This window comes from Pseudorca crassidens, chromosome 11, assembly GCF_039906515.1.
Source record: "Pseudorca crassidens isolate mPseCra1 chromosome 11, mPseCra1.hap1, whole genome shotgun sequence".
Classification (NCBI taxonomy): Eukaryota; Metazoa; Chordata; class Mammalia; order Artiodactyla; family Delphinidae; genus Pseudorca; species Pseudorca crassidens.
The window spans coordinates 77,134,653-77,152,489 of NC_090306.1; the positions used below are offsets into that span (position 1 = coordinate 77,134,653).

The 17,837-nt window shown below is 36.2% G+C and overlaps 1 long non-coding RNA gene across 4 annotated transcripts in view; it reads left to right on the plus strand.

The window, feature by feature from the left end:
- Positions 1 to 17,837, plus strand: part of LOC137202980 (uncharacterized) — a 282,286-nt gene that overhangs the window by 192,115 nt on the left and 72,334 nt on the right. For all 4 annotated transcript variants that reach the window (XR_010932821.1, XR_010932822.1, XR_010932824.1 and 1 more), the window contains one exon: positions 5,990 to 6,140. This is a non-coding gene — a long non-coding RNA (uncharacterized lncRNA). The remainder of the gene's footprint in view (positions 1 to 5,989; positions 6,141 to 17,837) is intronic.

Below are 17,837 nucleotides of genomic sequence, written 5' to 3' on the forward strand. Positions count from 1 at the left end.
TGGTTTAAGAAAGACTTTGTGTGCTCAAGTACTGTGGAGGTGGGGGGATGGCTTAATCCTCGTCATATAACACAAGTTGATGACTCAGCAGCATAAAGCAATTATTTAAAAAGCTAACATTATGCTGGAATATATTTTAATAGGAGTATGTCAAGCTTATCACAAGTAGTAGTCTTTCTCCCATATTTGGCAATAATCAAGGCTTTCCTGAAGTATTTATGAGAGTTGTAGAGAAATTGGAGCTCATTCAAAGAAGATCAACAAAAATGAAAATGAGACCATTAGAAAAGACGAAAGGGCCTCTGGGGACTCCAAGGAGGTCAGAGAACAGCAAAGAGGATCATGAATTAGAACTTGTTGTTAAGCTCAGCCCCATACTTGGCACAAGGCTCAGTAAATAGCTCATTGATTAATTGAAGTACTCAAGTTGAGGCTCAAAGGACAGATACCAGTGGTCCTGCATTAGTATACTAGCCAAAACTGGGTAAAAGAGATTAAAATTCTAGAAATAGATGAGAAGTTATTTGAAGGAGAATCTGATGATCCAGTGATTAAACACTGGAACAAACTTCAGCAAAAGATCTTGAAATATTCTTTCATACCTATCTATTAGAATCATTTAGATGACAAACCGCTTTGAATGACTTAACTAAGTCCAGCCTAGGAACAGTGGGCTGGACTCATTGCCCTTTTAACCACTATAACAGGATTATAATACTTACTGGTATATTACATTATTTTTCTGATCTAGAAATCTGTGACTATAGTTTTATTTAATCTATTTAACCTGTGTCCATCATGACTATTTTCATATTTCTCACTTTCACTCTCACACGTATTTTCCTAAGGAAGATGAAGAAAAGTGTCTCCATTTATTTCCTTCTTAATATTCTCACCTGGTAATAGATCTGAACCAAGCTATGGGAAGAAAGACTCTTGATTTAGAAAGTTGACTACATCTCTTGCATAAATAGTAACAGTAATAATTATTTCTATAGTAGCTACCAAGAACTTAAAATGTTCCAGGGACCAGGATGGAGTTTACATGCTTTATCTCATTTAATCCTAACAAAAATTCTCTGAGAAAGGTACTATTATAATCCCTTTTATGGATGAGGCCTGGGATACAAACAGTGTAAAGATACGTAAGACTACCTACCCTCATGGTGCTTATTTAGTGGATAAATGGGAGAAACTGTCAACGTAATGATTTTTTTCCCTATGGCAGATGGTGATATGCTGTAAGAAAAAAAAGTAAAGCAAGGGAGAGGGAGTTCAAGGGGGAAAGTTGGGTATGAGGCAATTTACGTAAAGCTTCATTAAGATTTTGAGACATTTGAGCAAAGGTTGGAAAGAGACGAGGAGGAGATACATGAGGACAGCTGGGGAAAGAGAATTTATGTTGGAGAAAACAGTCCTGTGCAAAAGCCCCAAGTAGGGGCATGACTGCAATGTTTGAGGAATTGCCAGGTGAGGGGAGGGCGTGGAGCTGGCCAGTGTGGCCGAGTCACAGCCTACAAAGAACAGAATGGTAAGAGATCAAAGCCAAAGAAATAATAGGATATTGGAGCCCACATAATGCAGGAGCTCTGTGACTCATTAAGGACTTTGGCATTTATTCTGAATGAGTTTGGAAGTTAGCTGAGGGTTTTGAGCAGAGGTGTGAATGATCTGACAAAATGTAAAAGGCTCCCTCTTATGTGTTAAGAACAGACTGCAGGGAGACAGAGACAAAAATAGGATAAGAGTTAAGCTATTGCAATTGTCCAGAAGAGAACTGGTGATAGCTTGGACTACGGTGGTAAGAGTGAAGGTGGTGAGAGGTGGTTGGATTCTTGATACATTTGGAAGGTGGAACTAAAAGAATTTGCTAATCAAGGCTCCACAACTTACTATTTGGCCTTAAGCAAACTACTTAATTTCTTAGAGCCTTAGTATTCTTTCCTTAAAATATGGACCAATATGTCTACCCCAGTGAGCAGATTGTGAGAATTAAGTGAAAAAAATATATGTGATGTGCTTGGCATAATGATTAGAACACAATGGACATCTAATAAACACTATTTCTTCTCCCCTCTCTTGTATCCTATCTTTATCCATGGGCTTTTACTTTCATCACTTCATTCGGTCTTTAAAAATGTACTCTAAGGTAACACGGCAAACATTATTATCTTTAATTTATAAGTGAAGACATATAATACCATTAATCTAAATGTTTTATATGAAACTGCAGCAAAAGTTAAAATATCTCTGGACTTAACTTCTATTACAGTGTACCTTCAAGTGTAGAGTGAAGCTTCTTACATGTTGATGTTTGAATCCTTCCAGACATCTCATGTCTCATAAGAAGGAAAACTCACCCTACTTTTGGTGGCTTTTAAAAGTGTGCTCTCCAAATTTTAATTTTAAAGGTTTCTTTTAAAGAAACATATGCTATCCCAGCTGTCTACATCTAATAAAGCAGCCACTGACATAAGGGGAAAAAAAGGAATGGAATATAACATTTCAAGGGTTCTTCAGATACACTGCAGACTTTTGAACAAAGTGAATGCAGTTAAATCAGGTTGACATGCAAGTGTAGGGACTGTGGAAGACTGAAACTCCCTATAATGCACATAGAATCCCAGACTTTCAAAGCCAATACTGTTTATTACACATACATTATTAACAACAACAAAAAAAATCACAGATTATTAAACAAAAACAAAATGCTGGATGTTTCTGCTATTGATGTATTTAAAATCACGACATGTTTATCTGTAGGATGTTTATGTAAATCTTCATTATGATAGTATTTATAACATTTCTCTAACTCATAGCACTATGCAAATAATTATACAGAGAAGTCAGTGCATATCTCCACGTGTTTTACTTTCTCATGGTCAGAACAAGAAGTGCTGCAACAGTTTATGGATACTGTTGAAAAATTTTTTAAACTCACAATAGAGAAAAACAGTTTTAAACAAAGGAAAAAAGCATTATACTTACTAATAAATAATACTGCAATTTCAAGTTGAGTAAATAATTTAAATAAAATTATTTTTCATATGATTGGTAGTGAGAGTTGATATTTTATGGTATTCATTGCATGATTTATTTTTCGAAGTCAATTTGGTTTTGGACACAGATCACTCTAATCTCACTTTGCTCTCAAGAGGGCAATAGTAATAGGACAGCCATGGTCCAAAAGTAAAAATGAGGGCTCCCCAAGCTGCCATCCCCCTCTGGATAAGTCTCCCCTTCACCAAAAGTGTCCAAACAAACACCTACAGGAAAGATAGTTATGGAAGTCCAAAGTGAGTGTCACAGTCAGAGTCACTGGGGGAGCTTATGAAACATGCAGAAATCCCATACCACGTGCAGACTTTCCCAAATGAGAATTTCCATGGCAGGACCCAGAAACCCTACTTAACAAGAACTCCGGATGATATTTTCATATACTGAAGTTTGAGAACCACAAATTCTAACTTTAGAAATAACATGAATAAGTTACTGAGCCTCACTGATCCTTAGTTTCTTTATCTGTAAATTGGGGATAATTATATTCACCTCATTCAATCATTGTGAAGATTAAATTAGATAAAATCAAGACAATACATGTAAAGCATGTGATGTTTTGTACTATTTTTGATCATTGTTAACCTTGGGTTCAACTAGTTTTCTGGGCTGGTTCAATGGAAAAGCAAAGGATTTGAGGATATTTTCAGGAAAGCAGTTCAAGTAATAGATCGTGAAATTTAGACATATTACTGATTAACGTGAAGCCAGAAAAGACTTGGCAGAGTGAAAGAAAAATGAGTGTTGGAGGGTCTGAGAGTCTCAAAGAAGTCAAAGAAAAATGTGTAGTGAGCCTACATGGAGAGTTGGCAGGATGGAGAGTGGAGAAGAAAGTGTGTTCCCTTTCCTCTAATTTCTGGAATGGAAGTGTGTGTGTGTGTGTGTGTGTGTGTGTGTGTGTGTCTATAATAGTTTGAAATGTGATAACATTATCAAAAGTACATGATATCAACTACAAAAGTTGTCAAATATATGACACAGGATAATTTGATATGGGACAATTTAAAACCCTCAAGACAAAATCAACTGCATCCAAAGAATCCGTTCCTCTCACTCTTTATGAGCATAAGGGGTTAGAGAACAGAATAAGAGAAGAAAGTTGCCAAAGTACAGGAGGTTAAAATTTAAGATTTCATTGGCCTGGTGGCTCTCAATTACGGCAAGTCTGAGGATATGACAACAAATTAAGTGACTAGGTGGGGTTGAAGGACAATGGGGTTGAGGCCAAGAGCCCATGAAATAGGGACTGGTGCATGGTTTCTAACCTGGCTAGGAAGATGGCAGGGTTTGGGGTGGAAAGGAAGATTGTGATCTAGAGGCAGTAAATGATCAATGGAAGATGGACAGCATACAGGAGGCTGATGGATGAAGAGAAAGTGTATGGTGGCTACCATCATGCTGTGCACCTCGTTTACATTAGGTTGGAAGAGTAATGGTTTCTGAGTGAGGCAGCATCATGGAGCTGGGAGCTGTGTCTCCCACCCCAACCCCAGTTCCCATGGGCATGTGAGAGTAAGCAGTGCGCCCTCAGGCAGCTTCAAAAGATGCCAAGTTCCTCGAGGGAGCACCAGATTTCAGGAGGACAGAAGGCTCTGTCTGAGAAAATGCTGGGAATGCTGGGAAAGCTGCTCACCATGGCGGGGTCCACTGGGCTTCCTATGTGTGCTCCTAGGGCCCACAAACAGGATCTCGCTCTCAAAAGGGACTCTGCATTCTGGATATCACCTTGAAATTCTTCTCAATTCTATTCCTGAATTTGTGTTTTCCAAGTGAAATCTGATCTGGTGGGATGATGGAGAATGCATAGGAGGCTTAGAACCTCAGCTCACCTGTTATCTTGCCTCCCTGGGCAAGACCTCAGCCACCTGCTCCCCCGGCTCCCACCCCATTGTCCAGTGATGCTGCCACCTCCAGGGGACCTAGCAAGGGGCTTGTGGAGGGATGGGGATTAGCAATGCAAGCCCCACACTCAGACTTGTGCCGGGCTCCTGGGCAAGTCTATACTCACCCCTTGCCTGAGGGAGCTTGACACAGAATGATAATAATAAAACCCACCAGAATGGGTTTAGAGAGACATCACAAAAGAAAGGAAAAAATAAGTTTTTTCCCCTTGTTTTTTTGCACAAGGAGACCTACATTTTCATTTGCACTGGGTCCTGCAAATTATGTAGCAGGTCCTGACTGGAGGTTTCCAAAGGTAACGAGAAAGATGATAGGAGAGCAATAGTGAGTAGAGGGATTGGTGAGAAGAGGCATCAGTTAGACCCTAGGAGAGGAGGAGGATGGATTGATAAGCTGAGACAACAGGGGATGGTGGACGTTGTATTTTGAGCAGTGGCTGAGGAACAGAAAGACATGGAAGCTACCCTGTCACAGATCTAAATGGAACTCTAGGACAAGTCTAGTGTAAGTGGACTGAACTCTAATGCTCAGTTTTATTGCTGATGGCTTCCGCTCAGGGTACCAAACAGAAAGTTGAGAGGTTCTTACAAGCTCGTTCAATAAATCCTTTCCCAGGGGTCATTTAGCTAGAGAAACTGCACTTCATATTGGAAACAGCTCCTCTCGTGGAATATAACAGTAAACTCATGGTATGTGTGGGCAGGTAGAGGCCAGTGGGTAGGTAGAGGCAGTGGGGACAGAATTTGGGTCTCATTGTAAAGAGCTGGATACAACTCAAACCACTGAGCTTACAGAGGAAAAAAGAACAGGCTTTGAGTGCTAAAAAAAACCCCAATTTTTAACTCTGATTACAGACCTTAATTTCTTTGAAGTTTATCTGTAAAATGGGGATAGTGATAATTCCTGCTTTCTGACTGCTCAGGATTGTTTAAGCATTAAAGTATTTAATAAATGTGAAATTGCCTTGCAAACAGCTACATAAATATTAATCGGTACTTTAATTCTATATTCTTTTCTTTTTCTTTTGAAGGAGTATGGGATACTTCAAATTACTCTGTAACAGCATTTAGGAGAGAGATGCTGGAGTCATGCTTCATCATTGCCAGCCCTATGTCTCTTGAAGGTTAAACCTCTCGATGACGAAATGAAAAATTTAAACACAAACCAAGCAAAAACAAAAGGTAAGTTCCAAATCAGATGAAAACTAAGTTTATATATATATGAATGTCAATTGTGAATGAGTGACTGTCCTAGAAGATATATATCAGGGTAAAAAGAATGTGGGAAGAGAAAAAAAAGGTTGTATCTTTGTGAATTTTAGAATATTTTTCACTTCATATCATGTTCTTACATCTAAGTAGTCTCTCTTTTTCTGTGTTATTTTCTCTCTCTCTCTCTTTTTCAATGTAGTATGGAAGAGTCTAAAATGCAAGGGGGCTTAGCCCTACTTACTCACCTTCTCTCACTCACCAGTGGTATACCCACAAAAGAGCAACTGTGGACAGTGTAAAAGAAAAAAATAAATTTACCAATCTAAAGAGATCGATGAACATTTCATTAAATAATAATGTCAGGATTTTAGAAAAGGAGTTTTAGACAGTTCAGAAACTAAAATTTGAGTAAAATGCTTCAGTTACCACCTTAGTTAATTAAAACCCCAGCTTAATTCAAACTAATGTTTTTGAAACATCTTTTCTCAAACATGCATTTAAAATTTAAAGTAGATAACATTCATCTCTTCAATATATTGAGATTTTGGAGACAAAATTCAAAATCATATTGTGTCCCCAAATTGTATCTTCTTTTTCTCCCGGTGGAGATGAAAATAGCAACTAGATTCGGGTATAAATATTAGGTGCTGATACCAGCTCAGTTCTTTTAGGTGCAGGTGCAGGCAACGCTTCTTTGAAAAGATCGCCACCTAGGGGAAATTATAAGTCAAAGCAACATCTGCAATGCACCACACATGCTGCATAATACCTGGTGACATACTTTAAGAATAAAAACATGTAAAATGTTCTCATATTTCAGTAAATGAGGTGAACCACCTACAAAACCCATACTAACTGGTGGCCCTAGAATATTTTTTTGTGTCTAATTTTATGTTTATTTGTAAGTAACATTAGAACTGCATATAGGTTTGCTTATGCATTAGGGCTTGACTTCTAATTTTTTCCTCAATATCTAGAAATACTTTTAGAAAATAGGTATCCTAACATTTGATTACATTGGGGGCAAATTCTTCAACTTAAAATTAAAAATGAGGAGGAATTTTAATTAGGACCCTGAAAATGTTTGAGCCTAACATGTCAAATATTTCTATGTCAATTTAGTCTTAGAAATTAACAAAAACATTTTCTCCTTAAACTCATTTGCTTCTGAGCATTTCTGCCTAAGTCCCAAATCAGAACAAGTAGAGTGAGAGATAATTTAGTTGGTTGATTCAGGTAAATATAGGCTATTTTTCTTTGCTTCAATTTCTGTTTTTGAACCACTGCATTTTCTGAAAGCAATTCAACATGAAATATGATCCATGTGGTAATCTTTATAATCTTTATAATCTTTATATTCAAATAACAGAACTTGAAAGCAAAAAATCTTCAAGGTAGTTTTGAATGGATGATTTAGCAGCCGTGAGAAATTTATGTCCTGTTTAAAGAAAAAAAAAAAAAACTGTTACCTTCAAAAGTTAACTCTCAAAAAAAAACCTCTTAAAAGTAATTTCGAATTAAATCACATGTAATGAAGATAATTTTTTGTTAATTAGATGCCTCAGGATTGTGAATTTTTAATGCATCAAGTATTATCGAATAGGCGAAAGTATAAACAGGGAGAAAACAACTTTATGGATTATTTGAAGAAGTTTTACTGTCCTGTGTTTACCCTCATTAGGTCAGTTGTCATACTGTTTAGTGACTGGCTATTAACTCCTCCATCTTCCCCATTAAATGGTAAGATCCTTGGAGGCAGAGACTCTGTTTTGTATGCAGTCATTTCCAGGGTGGTATTGAGCCCGTGTCTGTTCTGATTAATTGGTACCCATAGTAAATACCAGTGGTTGAATATTTTGAATATAACCCATACATGTATCTATACCACTTAGAATGTATATAGTGCCTGACATTTAGGAGGTATACAGAGCATAATGGGTGAGTGAATGGCCTCCAAAACTGGACCTACCCACTGCTTTGTGTATGTTTACCGAATGTACCACTTTCCCACAAAAAATAGAAGAACATAATTAAGAAGTTAGTCTACTGTAGAAGGCATAATTAACATTTGTAAAGGGAAAGGCAAATATAAATTATTCTCATCCCTTTTTTAGGTTATCACTAGACTAAGCATCTTTATAGGTAATCAAAAGATAATGGTCACCAAAGGGAACTATTTTATCATACAAAATTGTATTTCTATGTAAACATGTATAATCATATAATGATATGTATATATATAAATAATCACATAATTATATAATACACAAATAAATATAATCTTAGGAATGAGTAGTAACTTTGGTAATAGAATAGAAAAGATTCTTAAATATATTAAGATGGATTATAAATTTATCTACCTAGATAACTAAACTTGACATTTGATCACTGCCTAGTAAAATTATTTAAATTACTTGGCAGTTCACATGTAACACCCCTAAGATATGTTAAATCCATCTAGTACTGATTAACTTCTGTCTGCAGAGTAGATGTGTTATGAGTCTAAACTTTATTGTGCTATATTTTTTTTGTAAAAATGGCTAATAGTAACGAACATCCTAAATGCTGAAAAATTCTGCATTCTAAAACATACTTGACTTCCAAGATTTTATCCAAATCCTGTGGCTCTGTCTTGTGTATGTAATCTAGACCAATCAGCTTTCTCCTCCTATCCTTCAACAATGCATCACCACATTTGAATCCCCATCAGATCTTATTCTCTTCTACTCCCTACGGTCTCTCTTTCCCTCAAAGCAACAACTTTACCAAACTGAATAAACAAATCCATACTAATATACTAATATATTCACCAGGAATTATTAATTGCCAACTCTCTCCTGATATATACAGAATCTAATAATTGACTTATAAGGATAAATTTTGTCTTAAGCTAAAGGAGTGGCGACGCTTAAGGTGAGATGTTTAAGCTAGAGAGAATATGAATATGCCAGTGACCAGTAGAAACTATTTTAAATAAAATAGAGTTTTAAAGTACAACGAGATGTAAACACTCTGTCTTTTGCCTATACTTATGGCTGGGTCTGTTGGTAATCTTAGGGACGTAGGACTTGTAATACCTTACATGACATTATTCCTAGATAAATTCTTATTTCTTTTTATGTTTCATCCACATCTCCTATTTAGATTCTTACTCTAATTCCTGATACTTTCCTTATGGCGAAACTTTCTCAGCTTTTACACTTGGATTCTTCATTAGACCCAGATGCTTTCAACTGACTTCCTGATATTGGTGACTGCTTTTACTTTTTATACTGTATTTAATTTTTCCCCCTAACTGTGACTGCCATGTGTCAGCCCTTAGGCTCTTCTCCTGCCAGTAGCTAGCAACTTTTCATTTCCACCCACTTCCATTAGTGACAGCTGATTCCTAATTTAGAGAATTAAGAATTCTGCAATAAGAGTAAGTTTTATACTTTCACCTTAGAAGAAAGAGGAAAGGGGCCAGGAAACCTCTCTAATGATGTGAATATTCCAGCAGTTTTGCACTCTGCTTCTTTTCTGTCTTTGAAATCTCTCATCTCATAAGTAATTTATCACAGAACATTTGGACATCAATTACTGAGACTCAGCATTTTTCCAGGACTGTATTACAATATGCAGTATGACTGCAAAAATTTGACTTGGAATATTGACTCAGAACTATATACTTGAATAATCTGAACTGAATTTAAAATTTCATCATACTTCCATCCATTTCACAGAGCAGAGTTAATGATATAAGGAAACAGACTGTGTGGCTTCCAGCCTCTGTCACCTGTTAGCTGTGTGGCTTTAGGTAAGTTGCTCAGTAGCTGTTAGCATCAGCTTTCTCGTTGGTAAACTACGCACGTGTGCTTAGCCCAGGCCCTGGTAAAGGGTAAGCGCTCAGCAAATGCTAGTTTAAACATGGAATAAAATGTGTTGGCTGTTTTCAATTTCCAAGCCAGGTACTTTAAACTGTAGACTACATTTAAAGTTTATTATAATGTGCACCTAAGAGGAGAATCGTTGTTGTGGGCATTATCAAGGAGGTTCATACTCATGAATCTGTGGCCCAGCAAGTCAGAGCCAAGAGCTTCCCTATTACATCAAAGGATTTTGTGTTCTGTTCCTATAAGGATCTGTCTGTCCATGAGGACCAGTCTGTTGTATAACAGAGAATTCAGGCTGCAAGAGATGTGGTCGGGTACCTGCTACTCTAACAGCTCCTTCCTTGCTCACCCTGCTTTATGCTTTCCTACTGAAAGTGGTTTTAGTACACACATCATGAATAAGTCACTATGCTTCCCTGTTAGAGCTACCTGATAATCATAGTTCATTGCATATGATTTAGTTATACCTATTTTTTCATAATATTAAAAATGTTTATTGAGGGCTTCTTATATGCAAGACTCTGCACTGGAAGTAGAAAATCAGTTCCTTGCCCTCTAGGATTTTCTAGGCAGAAAAGAGCCACAGTCAACTATAATTGTAAAAGGATAATGGAATTATTAACGGAGTGAGTGTGAAGGAAGTACAAAGCAGGAGTACCTACTCTGGGACAGTTGATGAATGCATTCTTAAGAAAGTTGTAAATGTGGAAACTAACTGTCTAAGGCAGAGCCAGTCCTTAGCACTGATTTATGCTTCCAATAGAAGTGGTTAAGCAGCTGGAAAGAGCTGGAAATAGGGCAGTAATACAAATACAAATTATACCAGACCAACAAATAAACAGGTTTGTCTCTTTCCTTAACAAATTGTGCTCTAATAAGTGGCTGTGATCATTAATAAATTAAATGGTGCTCAAGTCCTAGGAGGTAATTGACTTTCACAAGTCTTGCATTTAAAACTAGGCCAAGGGACATATACCCTCATTTTATTTATCAGGATTAAGATATTAAGCTTTATTTAGTTTAGGAATTTGGAGTTAAAATGTAAACATATAAATTCCAGATTTGTTCATTGTCTTCTCTGTTGTCAGTATTAAAAGCAAGACAGATATAATTGCAGATTGCTAATGTTAATTAGTGGAGTTAATGTCAAAGGGAATCCAGAATAGATAGTTTTGGAGTAATGCCTTTAAACTCTTATTAACAGTGAAATTTATTATAAGTATAAAAAGAATAATCCATGGAAATCCAAGGCCTCTTGTGGGTCTATGTTTTCCCTCTTTCCTTTACAAACTTTGATAGTTTATTTTTGTGGCTTAGTCTCATTGGGCAAAAAGATACTATTATTAAACAACACAACGTATGGCAACACATTCAAACAAACAATATAAATATTTTAATATGACCCTTTGTGCCAACACATTTGCAATACTCCTTTTATATGTGTCAATGTATTATGTGTCACCAAAAATGCACCTGTAAATACGACAGGAACACCATGACCATTAATATTTTTATTTAAAGGTTTTATTAGGTTGGCCAAAACGTTCGTTCAGGTTTTTCTGTAAGATGTTACAAAAACCCGAATGAACTTTTCGGCCAATCCAATACCTTTGCCACTAGGTGGCACCTAAATATTAATAGTTGGTGAGCATATGTTCTGCATAAGAAGGCAAAATAGAAAGTAAATGAGAGAAAGGAAAGTTAGTTTTATTAACTTTGTTTTGTATCTAAATATTTGTGCTAGTGTATATTTTGAGGTCATGGGTTTATTGCAGGAAATAGTGTGGGATTCATAAAACTTTTTTTTAAGAAAAAGAAAAACATAAACTATTTTAAGGAAAAATAAAAAAAATCAAGCTTGACTTTGGAAAATCCACTGGGAGCAAGGGAAAATGTACAGCCATTTAGTCTTGACCTCAGCTTGTTATTTTATATTATAATCTCTCAGTTCAAGGGAATGCTACAGTCAATAGAAAATCACAAAAAATACAGTTATATATAGCAGCATTCTATATTCCATTTGCATTTGGTAGTGCTATTTAATGATAAATGCCATATGAATTATCAAATCTACTAGTGATTTTTGTGAGAATTGATAAATTAACATCAGTTAAAAGTCTTAAATTACTAGAACTAAAAGTAACATGCTAAAATCTAAATATATTCATAGGAGAGAATATTCAAATATTTCATGATAACGGAGTATCAATCATAAAAGTTCAAATGCCATATGAAAACATCAGAAGATGCTAATATCAATAGTTTATCTTTAGGTGTAGCACAAGGCAGAACCTTCAATAATGTGGTAATATTATGAACGTTAACCAGTTATCTTATACACTTATAAAATTACCTACAAATTTTATGAATATTTTCCTACAGTAAAATTTTGATTTTACTTTAATTATAGATGAACAGCACCACAACAGTATCTTAGGCTAATTTATTCCACTCAGGTATTTTTTTCCCACCAAATATGTGTATGTTGGTACACATATACATAAAAATATTAATCAACAATTAATACTTTAATTGTTAATCAACAATTTGTTAGATGGTCATTATATGAATTATATAAGCTATTAAACTACTACTAACAATTATAATTGAGACGGAGATATCAGTATTTCTTCCTTAGGTACCGTTGTTACCGAGCACACACTGAAGAGACTATGTTTTTTCCTACCCTCTTTGGAACTCAGGTTAAGCTTATTAAAGGAAATTTTGTTCCTAGAAAGGTTGTTTTAAATAAGACAACAAGGAGATATGTTCCAATAATACTGTACAGTGGACCCACAACTTTGAACTCAGAATAGAGGCCTTTAAGTCCCGAAACAATTTACTTCTTTAAATTGCAGGTCCTTGATCTGTAAAAGGAAAATAAAGCATTAGTTCATAGTGTGGTTGTATATGATAATGCGTGTTAAAATCTTGCATTTGCTTAAATGTTTTTTGAATTCTTAGATTTCTGTTCTGAATAGCTTTTGTGTTCTGCATAAGTGGCTTATAGTAGGTATTTAATATTTATTGAAATTTTCACTATCTTCAGGTATAGCATAAGACAGAACCTTCCTCTTTAAGCATTTTGATACATGCATTTTGATTTTGAAAAGATGCATTGCCTGTATGGGAAGGAATGATCTTGACTTGAGTGGATAATTCTTAGCTCTAGCTATCAGAGTATTAATGTCAGCCATAAAAAGAAAGGAAATATCATGACCTGGTAGTAAGGGGAGGAGATAAAGGACAGAAAGTGCACTTGGGGAATGAGTTCAGCTCTAGAGATTTAAGTGGTTTTCACAGTCCTGCACAATGAATATATGCAGCTCAAAGTAATGTAACTGACTACAGTTATCCAAGAGAAAACAAGACAGTTAGTGAATTGTTTTGTTAGTTATCTTGTTAGATATTACATTTATACTTGCTCTAATTACTAGCAGGTGACTTTTAGATACCAGATGTCAGTGGTATCATCTGTGCATGAATTAAATACTTATTATTATAACTGGTAGATATTGAATATATCACTGTTCTGAGTGTGTGGTAAGCACTGACCCATTTAATCATCATAATCTCACTTACCACCATGAGGTAGATACTATAGACGAGGAAAATGAGAAGCTGAAATTTCAAGAATATGCCTTAGGTCACACAAGTAGTAAATAACAGAAGTTTTGAACCCATAAGCCACAGTCTCAATCATTAAATTCCCAAGAGGGCTCTACGATGGATCAAAACCCCACAGAGCTTCTAGGTTTTTCACATGTATGCACATCACTTAGACGTCTTTATACAAAGCAGATTCTAATTCAGTAGGTCTGAGTGATCGGCATTTCTAACAAGCTGTCAGGTGGTGCCCCTAATGCTGGTCCATGGACCACAGCTTCAATATCAAGGTGCCAGGGTACTGCATTTGCACACTTTTTTTTTTTTTTTACCAGAAATCAAAACCAAATTTCCAGGACAAGCTGGTTCACGCTTAGTTCAGTTAGTAACAACTATAATACCTAGATATCTCAGTCCAACAAAACTACAATGAGATGAGGTTTCCTGAGCCTTGTTAATGGATCGAGACTGACCTAATGTTCAGAAATTGAGATGATGTAAATTTTGGAGACTAATCCCTTGTCGGTCACATCACCAGCAAATATTTTCTCCCATTCTGTGGGTTGTCTTTTCATTTTGTTTATGGTTTCCTTTGCTGTACAAAAGCTTTTGAGTCCCATTTGTTTAGTTTTATTTCCATTACTCCAGGAGATGGATCGAAAAAAATATTGCTGTGAATAATGCCATTTGCAGCAACATGGATGGACCTAGAGATTGTCATAGTGAGTGAAGTAAGTCAGAGAAAGAGAAATATCTTATATCACTTATATGTGGAATCTGAAAAATAAAGTTATACAAATGAACTTATTTACGAAACAGAAACAGACTCACAGACTTAGAGAATGAATTTATGGCTATCGGGGTGTGGGGGGGAAGGGTGGGGGGGGAGAGATAGTTAGGGAGTTTGGGATTGAAATGTACACACTGCTCTATTTAAAATGGACAACCAACAAGGGCCTACTGTATAGAACAGGGAATTCTACTCAATATTATGTAACAACCTAAATGGGAAAAGAATAGATACATGTATATGTATAACTGAATCACTTTGCTGTACAACTGAAACTAACACAACATTGTTAATCAACTATACTCCAATATAAAATAAAACGATTTAAAAAAGGAAAAAATAAAATAAATACATAAATAAAAGAAATTGAGATGGTGGCTTTGATTATAAAATGTAATTTTGTGGACAATAACAGTGATTTAACAGTATATAATGAAGTTGTTCCTAAATATTTCGTTATTTGGTCTTCACAATCGTTGTGAGTGGTAATAAGGTATGACAGCTATGCCTGAGGAAACAGAGACCCAAGACTACCACCACCGCTCTCAGGCAGCAGTGACAACACACAGGTGCCCAAACTCTTCTCTTCCATCAGCTGACCCTGAGGTCGAGCTATGTTCCATTAACTGGCTGAAAGTTAAATAGATGTAGAAAAATGTTAATACTGAAACAGCTAAGATACAGCCACATTCTGATTTTGCTTTAAATACACAGATAATCAAGGCCAAAATGATTCAGAAGCATTAATATTAAGAGTAATTTTCAATTGTGATTAGTTAGTTTGAACCTGTAAAAATACAAACAATTTAGCCACGTATATCATTTTATTATGCTGTTAAAATCGAAATTAAACTGAAGAAGCTATTTTCTCATCCTACTCACTCCCTTGTCCCAAGACCACCTAATGGGTGATATTCATATCATATTCTTCCCAGACTCTGTGGGTTTGGTATAGCTGGGTTATTTAACCTCTTGTGTTTATTTTCATGGAACTAAATATGTTGAAATAACGCTTGTCCTCGTATGCAGATGTTATAAAATTTTATGAAACCATACTCAGAATTCAGAGTTGATCTCTAAATGTCAAGTGTATTTACCATCCTTAGAAGACTAATATTTTCACAGAAAAAAAAATCCCTTTAAGTTACTGTGGAGACAAAGTAATGAAGATAAATCAAGAAACGCTGTCAGTCACTGGAAAGGAAAATACCAGAATCTCTCACGTAAAAACACCTGACAAGAGACAGCAAACCTAGGCCTTGTAAATATATTTATGATTTATTAAGTTATTTTTCTGGCAGTTGACAAAGGAAATAATACTTTCATTCTTGAAAGACATGGATAAGTGGCACCTCATTAGCATTGTGTCCACTCAAGGTTGAAATGATTTTGAGAATGAGAATTTTTTAAAAATTGTGAATTTTCTTCAAGCATACTTACCTCTAAAACTAAAGACGGGGTTTATTCTGAGCCATAGTAACACTGATACTCCTGAATCATCATCAGGTGGTGTGGAGCATCTCCAGGGAGCTCCAATCATGCTGAGCAGCAATGCCTAGGACCCTGTCATTACATGGTAGTGGGAGGGTAGGTCTCTGAAAAGTGTAATAGGTGTACTGGGATGTCTAACCCTCCCATCCCCCGACTTGATTTAATCACTTCACATCAGCCTCCAGGGTTAGTAAAGGGACCATCACAGTATCTGGCTAATAAAAAGAAATGAGTTCAGGTAGAGAATCATCAGTGACTAATTGTTTTCTCCTTTCATTAATTTTTTGCTGGTGTCTATTCAGAAGATATGGATAGTGTAGAAACGAGCAGGTAATATGGTTTCTGCCTACCGCTGTCACTTCTCATTGGCCACTCCTTCAGGACACTGTTGTCCTTCTGTCCTCAGTTCCTCAAAGGCACCAAGTTCCTCCCAGCTGTCAGCGGCCTTTAGCCTCAAGGCTCCCTCTGTCCACAGTAAACATCCCCAGCTTCACTCTTGGGTTCCCTTGTCATATATACTTCCATAATAGTGTGTTTCCTTTAGAATTCTTGCAGTGACTAATTTGTCCAACTTCATTTAGTGTCTGTCCTTTCAACTAAACTACAAGCAGCATGAGAGTGGGGATTTTGCTTACTCACCACTGTATCCTTATCACTATTCACTGTGCTTGGCCCCTAGTAGTTCCTTAATTATTTGTTACATAATGGTTCCTGAACGAAACTCTCGAGGCACTCCTCATATTTGCATCCCTTCCAATGACTACTGGGTAATGTCTTGCGTATGTGGAGACAGTTAATGTGTGCTGAATTTTGTAATGTAAAAGTGGAATCTTTTATAAGAATAACTTGAGGATTGTCCTGATATGATTGTGAAGAAATTCAGTCCTAAATGAAAGTGTTTCTTTAATGAGAACTTAGAGATTGAGGATCATGGGTAAAGTATTTTGGGACTATGACTTGTAAGGATTTATTGATCAATATCAGCAGCAGGATTCTTCTGTGCATTAGAAATGCATAATGGGTGGTCAGTTTTATACTACTTTTATAGGTCACTCAAAAATTGCATCTTGTAGAAAATAGTGACTTCTTAAGAGTATAATAAATGTTTGGTTATTCACTGCTGTAGCTTGGAGGGTTTGGTGTGATTTAAAAAATCCCACAATGTTTGTGTTAGTTTTTCTTCTTATGTTCATCCTGTTGGCCACTGAAGTATTGCTGAATAAGAGGTCTGATATTTAAAAAAATAAGAAGTGAGATGCAGAGTAGTTTCATTCAACACTTTTCTTATTTATTTTTTAACAGTTTAAGCTTATCACCCCTGAAAGCTGCAATAAGATCAGCATCCAGGCAAGATATCACCCTACAGTCTTCTCTTCACTAAATACTGAATTCTGGTTCAAACTATACTTAGAAGTATAGTTTGTCAAAAGACGTAATTTTTGAGAAGTGGGGCTCAGATTCTTCATCTAAGAAAATATGCTATGGCTAGAACCTTTATTAAGTTATGAGTATTAAGGGTCCAAGAAGAACGGTATTACTTCCTAAAAATGTTTGAATAAAAGCTGTTTTTCCGAGTGATGAATTCTCCGTAGGTAATTGTTTACACATTAGAAACTAGCTCACGCAGCCTTGCACTTAAACATATTTGTTTTACTCTCCTTTATAAGGAAGACAACTGGGAAAGAAATTAAAAAAAAAAGATACTCCACCCCCAAAAGGCCAATCATCTTTTTTTTTTTTTTTTTTTTTTGGTGGTATGTGGGCCTCTCACTGTTGTGGCTTCTCCTGTTGCGGAGCACAGGCTCCGGACGCGCAGGCTCAGCGGCCATGGCTCACGGGCCCAGCCGCTCCGCAGCATGTGGGATCTTCCTAGACCAGGGCACGAACCCGTGTCCCCCGCATTGGCAG